Below are 9,438 nucleotides of genomic sequence, written 5' to 3'. Positions count from 1 at the left end.
AGGCAGCCCATCTGCACCGAAGCCATCGCCGTCCAATTCCCGCTGCCTAACTTATTCCGATACTACAAGTGGTCAATCCCTTCAACCTTGAATTGGCAAACAGGTTTGCGTATCTCTATTGTTTATACTTTCAATTGGCCATATCTACATATATAATGCATCATGATTAAATGTTGATATATAATTTGCTTTCGTATGGGAATTTAAATATGCCTGAATACCCTGAATGTTTGATCATGTTATTCCTGTGATAAAATGCCATAAAATTCAAAGTTCCTAACGTGGGGCTGTTTTCAAATTCAAAATCCGTGGCCTATTCTGTTTTTTTTTTATGTTTTATCATAGCCATGCATTATTCATCCTATCCTATTTATTGTTGTGATATTTCTCCGGTGTAATCTTCGATTGCACCCTGATTTGGTGTTCTGACATGTTTCTTTTTTTGAGTTTCGTAAAGGTTCACATATCCCAGGAAAAGGTTATTGGCTAGGTATTCCACTTTATTTGTGGGATACCCTTGTGGAGTTTCACCCTAAATTAATTTCTAATGTATTAATTTTTTAATATATTATTTTTAATAATTTTAATGTGGAGTTTCATCCTAATTATATAATTAATTGTAAAACTTTGCCTTTGAATAAGTGATCTTGGACCTCTCTTTGTTGCCTTACGATTACGATATTACGGTCATGTCCCGCGAACGTGGGGATACCCTTAGCAAAGACCCTTCGGTTAAATCATCATAAAATAAATCATAGTCCCTCGGATGTTGCCTTCGAATATACAACTTTGTCCCTCGATGACCCTCCGATGTTGCCTACGGTTAAAAGATGATAGTCCCTTCGAATGCTAAGGTATCCTCGTAACTGTTGCCTTCAATGACCAATCGATGACCCTACGATGACCCTTTTACATCCAAAGGATAAAACTACTTATTTCTCAATAATAAGGACAGTTTTACCCTCATAAGGATAGGAAATACTCATAAAGACCTTGGGTCGGTATAACTCTTAATTGCTGGCTCACAACCTAAAACATTTTTTCACACCTCACACCTTTCAAAATACCTTCAGAAAATCACCACTTGGTATACATTCATACTAGAATCATTACCGAGTTATATTTTTCTAAACAATTTTCAAAACTAAACGAGATAATCACTTTGTATACATTCATACAAGAATCATTACAAAGTTAAATTCTCTTTTCAAAACAATTTTTCTAAACAATTCACAAACACTGTTTTTTAGACAAAAATAATATAAGTGATCGAGCAATTAAGAGCCCATGGATAACCATGGATACAAAGGGTGTTAACACCTTCCCTTTGTATAATGTACCTCCCGAACCCAAAATCTAAATTAAGGTCTTTCCTGTTCTTTTCCACCTTTCCTTATTGGATAAAAGAAAAGTCGGTGGCGACTCTTGCTAACCGCGACATTGCGATTAAAACCACAAAAAAGTCCAGTTCACCGTATGACAATGAGTCAATTAGGGTTCTAAAGGTCTGGTTAATGCTTTGATGACACCACACGGAAGCCAAATTTTTCTTCAAGTAAACATGAGGAACATCAGGACATCCAAAGTGTCACATTAACCGTAGCCATCATTTTAACCATTCCAGTATACGCCGGATAGTCGCGATGATCTATTGCTACTTACCTAAGGTACACTAGATCTGGGTGTAGGATCTTTCACTCAAGCATAGAATACCCAAGCAATCCCTTAAAAGTAAATCATACAATTTGAATAAGTGATCTTGTTTTTAAGGTAACCTCTCTTTTTAAGTTGTCCCCAGCAGAGTCGCCAGTTCTGTCATACGGTGAACTGACTTTATGTGTTTTTGCTTTGGAAAGCAAATATCGCGGATAGCAAGAGTCGCCACCGACTTTTCTTTTATCCAATAAGGAAAGGTGGAAAAGAACAGGAAAGACCTTAATTAGATTTTGGGTTCAGGAGGTACATTATACAAAGGGAAAGTGTTAGCACCCTTTATATCCATGGTTATCCATGGGCTCTTAATTGCTTGATCACTTATGTTTTTCTTGTCTGAAAAAGTGCGTGAGAGCTGTTTAGAAAATGTTTTGAAAAGAGAGTTTAACTTTGTAATGATTCTTGTACGAATGTATACAAAGTATTTATCTCGTTTAATTTTGAAAGCTGTTTAGAAAAATATAACTTGACAATGATTCTAGTACGAATGTATGCCAAGTGGTGATTTTCTAATAGAGGTTTTGAAAAGTGTGAGGTGTGAAAAGTAGTTTAAGCTGTGAGCAAGCATTTAGGAGTTATACCTACCCAAGGTCTTTAGGGGCATTTCCTATCCTTATGAGGGTAAAACTGTCCTTACTATTGAGAAGTAAGTAGTCTTATCCCTTTGGATGTAAAAGGGTCATCGTAGGGTCATCGATTGGTCATTGAAGGCAACATTTGTAAGGATACCTTAGCATTCGAAGGGACAATCATCATTTAACCGTAGGCTACAAAGAAGGGTCATCGAGGGACAAAATCATATATTCGCAGGCAACATCCGAGGGACTATGATTTATTTTATAGGGACATGATGATTTAATCGAAGGGTCTTTGCTAAGTGTACCCCCACATTCGCGGGACATGACCGTGATACCGTAATATCATAAGGCAACAAAGAGAGGTCCAAGATCACATATTCAAAGGCAATATTTTACAATCAATTAGGTAGTTGTAATCAATTAGGTAATTAGGTCCATATTATAATCAATTGAGTAATCAGGATGAATCTCCACAAGGGTATCCCACAAATAAAGTGGAATACCTTAGCAAGCTACCTTTTCCGGGAGTATGTGAACCCTTACAAAATTCAGCAAACAAGTCAGAATACCAAATCGGGGTGCAATCGAGAATTGCACCAAACAAAAGGAATCACAACAGTAATGATGTCAGGTAAACAATGCATGGTGATAATAAAACATGTCAGATGAGCAAAGATCAAAACAGAAAAGTCAGCGACTGTCATGTTCGCTGCTGCCTCGCCTAGCGAACGCTCGCTACATGTTCGCTTAGCGATGTGCTAGCGAACGGCTGCAGATTTTGAACTTTAGAACAGTACGATTTCAGCGAGCTCCAAACCCTATGGCGTCCATTACAGAAATTACATGGTTAAACATTCAAGATATTCAGGCATATTTAAATCCACATGCAAAACCTCAAATATATTTATGAATTCAATTATAATATCGCATGTAAATTGGGAACATAAAGCGGTAATAGTAATGCAAACCTGTTTGCAATTGAATTGCAACCTTGAATTGGCAAGTCACTCTTAGGGTTGGCGCCAGATTGAGTTGGGCGGAGATAACCTTGGTGCAGATGAGTCTCCTTCAGGGTTTCCTTTAAGGTTGCTCTGAATTCTCTGGGTTAGCCTTCAGGGTTTGCTGTGTTGCCTCTGTTAGGGTTTCTGTCCGTCTGCCTCTGTCAGGGTTTCTGTCCGTCTGCCTCTGTCAGGGTTTCTGTCCGTCTGCCTCTGTCCCCTTTTTCTGAATGAAGCTCTGCTATTTATAATGCTTTTTCGTGGCCTAATGGGCTCAGAATGAAGCCCAGAATTTTCTGGTATTCGCAAGCTTCGCTAGGCGAGTGGTGTAGCGAAGGGTTCGCTAGGCGAAGGATTTGCTCGCCTAGCGAGCAAGCCAGTTTAGGCCATTTTCTGGATTTGGCCACCTGTATGCTGGGTCTTTGTTCTTTTAAGATTAATGTCTTGAAAAATAAGTTGGAGTGCCTTGAAAAATGCCTCGTAATATTAACGGGCAAATTTTGGGGTGCAACAGCTATCTCGACTTAGACACAAAGAATTACATCTTTAACGCACCACCTAAGTCATTATGTATAAGTTATCTACATTTATCATAATTCTTAATCTCTTGAACAATTCAACCTGCATAATCTTCGTCATTATATCTAAAATCTGATTCTCTGATCTGCAATGTTACGGGCTCAAATTTCCATTTTCTACCTGATCTCTCTCAGGTAATGGAACCTTTGTTTGATGTGTTTGGTTATTCTATGTGCTATCGGATTCTTCGTCAAGTTGATACCAGACATGTTGTCGATCTTCATGGTCATTGCTCCATGATTCTTCCTTGTAATCTCTTTGACTAGATTCATCTTCCATGTTTCTTGGCATGCACATAATGGAGCTATTATATATTCTACCTCACATGATGATAAAGCTACCATGAGTTCCTTTCTTGAAATTCATGCCACTGGCGCACCACCTAACATGAACACATATCCTGCTATCAATTATCTATCTTCAACATTACCACACCAACTAGAGTCAATGTAGCCCATAATTCTGCATTTTTTCCCTCAATCTATTGAGGGAAACAAAATACTATAATTGAGTGTTCCTTTGAGATACCTTAGTATCCTCTTGGTGGCTACAAAATGAGATACTTTTGGCTTTTGTATGAATCTACTGACCATGCCTACACAATAAGTTATATTTGGCCTTGTGTGGCAAAGGTATCTAAGTGATCCAATGAGTCTTCTATACCACGTTGAATCAACAACATCTTTATCTGAGTCTTTCGACATTTGCAATTTGGGCTCAGCTGGAGTCGAAGTTGTGTTGCAATCTTGCATCTCAAATCTCTTAAGTATTTCTCATGCATATCTTTTTGGTGCATCATCAAACCTCTACTACTATTGTAGAATTAGATACCAAGGAAGTATGATATATTTCCCAAGTCTGACATTTCAAACTCCTTACTTAGTTCATGTTTGAAGTCTTCGATCTCCTTCTTGCAACTGCCTGTTATCAATAGGTCATCGACATAGAGACATAGAATAAGCAACTCACTCCTTCTTCTCCTGGCATACACACCATGCTCTGTCGAACACTTCTCAAACTATTTATCTCTTAGAAATCCATTTATCTTCTTGTTTCAAGCAGGGCCAACCCTGTGCAAGTCCAGCATGTGCTGCAGCACAGGGCCCCAAATTTTAGAGGGCCCCAAATTTTGAATTTTTCAATTTTTTTTCATAAATATTAATAAAAGTAAATAAAATATTATTAAAAAAACTCAATAATTGAAAGAAATGTTATGATAAAAACTCAATACATACAAAAATCAAGATTGATCAAAACTCAAATATTTATAATTAAATTTATTTTTAATTAATACATAATTGTAGTTTTGATATATATTTTTTATTATTATAATTGTATTTTTTTTTTTAAATTTGGGCCCATTTTTGAAATTAGAACGGGGCCTCTAATATGATTGAGCCGGCCCTGGTTCCAAGCTCTTGGAACTTGTTTTAATCCATACAAGGCTTTATGCAGCCTGTATACTTTCCTTTCTTGGTCTTGTTCCACAAACCCAACTGGTTGAGTTACATACACCTCTTCGTTTAGAGGTCCATTCAGGAATGCGCATTTCACATCCATTTGAGATATCAACCAGCTAAGTATATTGGCTACCAACAACCAACCCAACTATTTTGATTCTAGCTATTGATGCAAAGCCTTCATCATAGATGATTCCTTCTTTCTGAAGAAACCCTTTTGCTACAAGTCTTGCCTTGTGTCGAACTACTTCACCTTTTGGATTCAGCTTGACTTTGTATACCCACATCACATCAATTGCCCTATTCCCTTTTGGAAATCCTACTAACGACCAGGTAATATTGTCTTTTATGGATTTTATCTCATCCATCGTATCTTTCATTCAACTTGAGTCTTTCAATGCTTCAACTGCATTTACTAGCTCGGTGTCTACATAAAAGGCATAATGTACTAAATCACCTTCATAATCGACCACATCATCTGATGTGATTACACATTTTTGGTTCTCTGGGGTCTGCTTATGCTAGCTTGACCTTCGACAACTTCTTGTCAAACTTCTGTAGCATCTTGTCGAACATCTCTAACAACTTCACTAGCTGGTTTATCACTCAGGATTCTCACTGAATCCTTCTTGATGTTCTTAGTCCAATCCCACTCCTTTAGCTCATCTACAACCACATCCATGTTGATCGCGACTTCTTGTTCACTAGGTCAAACATTTTGTATCCATATGTCAAATGATATCCCAATAGGATCATCTAACTTGACTTGTCATCCAACTTTCTTCTCAGCTCGTATGACACATGTCTATGTGTTATGGGTCTAAACACCTTCAAGTGGCTTATGCTAGGTTTGACACGAAACCAACATTCTTCTGGTGTGATACCTTCAAGCCTCTTTGTCGGACATCTGTTTAATATGTATGTTGCAGTCGACACAACCTCACCCCATAGCCCATTTGGGAGACGTCTGCCTTTCAACATACTTCTCACCATATTTATAATGGTTATGTTCTTTCTTTCAGTAGTACTATTTTATTAAGGAGTATAAGATGACACCACCTAATGCATAATTCCTTCTTTTGTAAATAGTGTGTCAAAATCTTTCTACATATACTTGTAAGAACAAAAATAGTTCTACAATAGATTCCATGATTTTGATGATAACAAAGGATGAAACCAAAAGTGGTACCCTAACGAAAAGGTTCTAAGTGTGCAGGGTTCTAAAGAAAGAAGAAACAAATCTGATGATGTCATCAGATGCAAAACAAGATCAGATGCAAAATCTCAAGTATCAGAAGCATCTAAAGTGGAATGTCGTTTCAAGAAACTCTGACTCTGGACAAAACTGCAAAGTATCAGAAGCATCTGAACATGAAGTAAAATCTAGAAGCTCTGACTCTGAACAAATGCCTTCTGTAAATTCTGAAGTTATCAGCGCCATCTGAACATTCAAGAAATAACATCAGAAGCAAATTTCTCCAGATACACAAAGACTCTAATCAGAATTGTTAATCATGATGAAGTAACGTTTAAGCCAAGTTAAAGTTCTGCAAATGGATTTCCTCAATTAGAAAGAGACGTTAATCTCCTCTTCCAAGAGAAAATATACTAATTGTGGTAAGTAGTCACTTCTAAGTGAAAAAGTCTACTGCAGAAGCTATTAATGGAATGGCGTAATTACATCTCAATATCCAACAGATTCAACGCTAATTCAACTCTACTTCAACTCCTATAAATAGAGAAGAAATCTCATTCAGTAAACAAATATACGAAGAAATCACTAGCCAAAACTATACTGAAATCATATCACGCTCAAACATCTTTGTTCTTCAAAGATTTTCACTAAGCTTTTGCTTATCAAGTGAAAAATTTGTTCTTAAGTTTGTAATATTTGCTTTCTTAGAAGCACTCTAGATTACACATCTTGTATCTATTTTTATTTGATTTCCTCAAGTGACTTGTTGTAGTCTGTAGACTTGAGAGGACTAAGAGATTTTCTTTTCTCTTAGGGGTTGTTTGTAATCTTTCAAGATTAGTGGATTAAGTCCTTGTTGAAGGCGAAATCACCTTGGCCGGGTGGACTGGAGTAGCTTTGTGTTATAAGCGAACCAGTATAAAATCATTGTGTGATTTTCATTATTGCAAAAGCGCTTATTTTTCAAACAATTCAAACCCCCCTTTCTTGTTTTTCTCACCTTCAATTGGTATCAGAGCACCGGCTCTGTTATTGATTTTCAAATCAAACACTTAACCGTGTAGAGAGATCCAGTGCGAGAAAAACAAATGGCCCACTCAAATGAGAAAGATTCTTACAATGCCAAGCCTCCTGTTTTTGATGGAGAAAAGTTTGATTACTGGAAAGATAGAATCGAAAGTTTCTTTCTGGGTTATGATGCTGACCTCTGGGACATTGTCACAGATGGATACAAACCTCCAACCTTAAATGGAGCTGAAGTTCCCAGAAGCAAAATGTCAGAAGATCAGAAACGTGAGTTCAAAAATCATCACAAGGCCAGAACAATACTTCTAAATGCTATATCATACAACGAATACGAAAAGATCACCAACAGAGAGACGGCTAAAGATATACTTGACTCTCTGAAGATGACCCATGAAGGAAACTCCCAAGTCAAGGAGACGAAGGCTCTGGCGTTGATCCAGAAATATGAAGCCTTCAAGATGGAAGATGACGAAGCTATAGAAGCTATGTTTTCCAGATTCCAAACTCTTATTGCAGGTCTTAAAGTGCTAGACAAGGGATATACGACTGCAGATCATGTTAAGAAGATTGTCAGAAGTCTGCCAAAGAAATGGAGACCAATGGTTACTGCTCTGAAGCTATCAAAGGATCTGAACAACATCAGCCTTGAAGAACTTGTTAGCTCTCTCAGAAGTCATGAGATAGAACTAGAGGAGGATGAGCCTCAGAAAAGGAACAAGTCAGTGGCGCTGAAGTCCAGACCTGAAAGACGGAAGTCAGACAGAACCAAGGCTCTTCAAGCAGAAACTGCAGACACTGATGACTCTGAACCTGAAGACTCTGATGATGAAGAAGAGCTGTCTCTACTAACCAGAAGAGTTAAGCAACTCTGGAAAAGAAGGAACAACAACAACTTCAGAAGATCAAGACCCAGAGGGGATAGATCAGAGTCAACTTCAAAAGGTAAACCTAATAAAGATATTACCTGTTTTGAATGTAAAGAAACAGGTCATTATAGAAATGAATGCCCCAAGCTAAAGAAAGATAGCTCTAAGAAAGAAAGCTTCAAGAAAAATGCCTTCAGAACAAAGAAAGGATTAATGGCCACCTGGGACGATAGTGAATCAGGATCATCAGAATCTGACTCTGATGAACAAGCCAACGTAGCATTTATGGCTACCACATCCAGCAGCTCAGATGAAGAATCTGAAGAGGTATTTTCTGAACTTTCTAGATCTGACTTAGAATCATGTTTATCAGAAACTCTTACCTCTCTTCAGAAATTAAAACAAAAAGTTAAAAGCATTAAAGGTCTTCTTAAAGCAAAATCTGAAGAATGTAGTGAACTTGAGACAACAATTCTAGCACATGAAGATACAATCAAATCTTTAACGTTAGAAAGAGATGGAGCTAAAACAAAAAGCTTAGAATTAGAAGAAGTGTTGTCTCAAGCACCACAAACTTCAAATGAAATTATTTATAAGTATGAAGAAGCCTTTCAACAATTTCTGAAGAATGGGATAAATAGGAGTATTATGGCATCCATGATTTATGGAGTAGGTCAGAATAATAAAAGGGGAATTGGGTATGATTCTGATTCTGATAAAACTTCTACCAGTAACCAAATTAAATCGCCTTTCTCATACCACTACACACACACACAAGAACACAAATTTAAAAATGCTAGAAGACCCAAAGTTGTAAGAAACTCTGGGAAAACTAATCTGAAAGGACCCAAGAGATTCTGGGTACCGAAAGATAAGATTATCTATGTTGCAGATATCCTATGCAGCAAAGTTCAGACACCAGTCATGGTACCTGGACTCTGGATGCTCGCGACATATGACGGGAAGAAAGTCTATGTTCCAAAGCCTGGAACTTAAAGACGCTGGCTTTGTAGGCTTCGGAGG

Source organism: Lathyrus oleraceus, chromosome 2, assembly GCF_024323335.1.
Source record: "Lathyrus oleraceus cultivar Zhongwan6 chromosome 2, CAAS_Psat_ZW6_1.0, whole genome shotgun sequence".
NCBI lineage: Eukaryota > Viridiplantae > Streptophyta > Magnoliopsida > Fabales > Fabaceae > Lathyrus > Lathyrus oleraceus.
The sequence above is the reverse complement of the archived record's forward strand: the minus strand, read 5'-3'. Positions refer to the sequence as shown.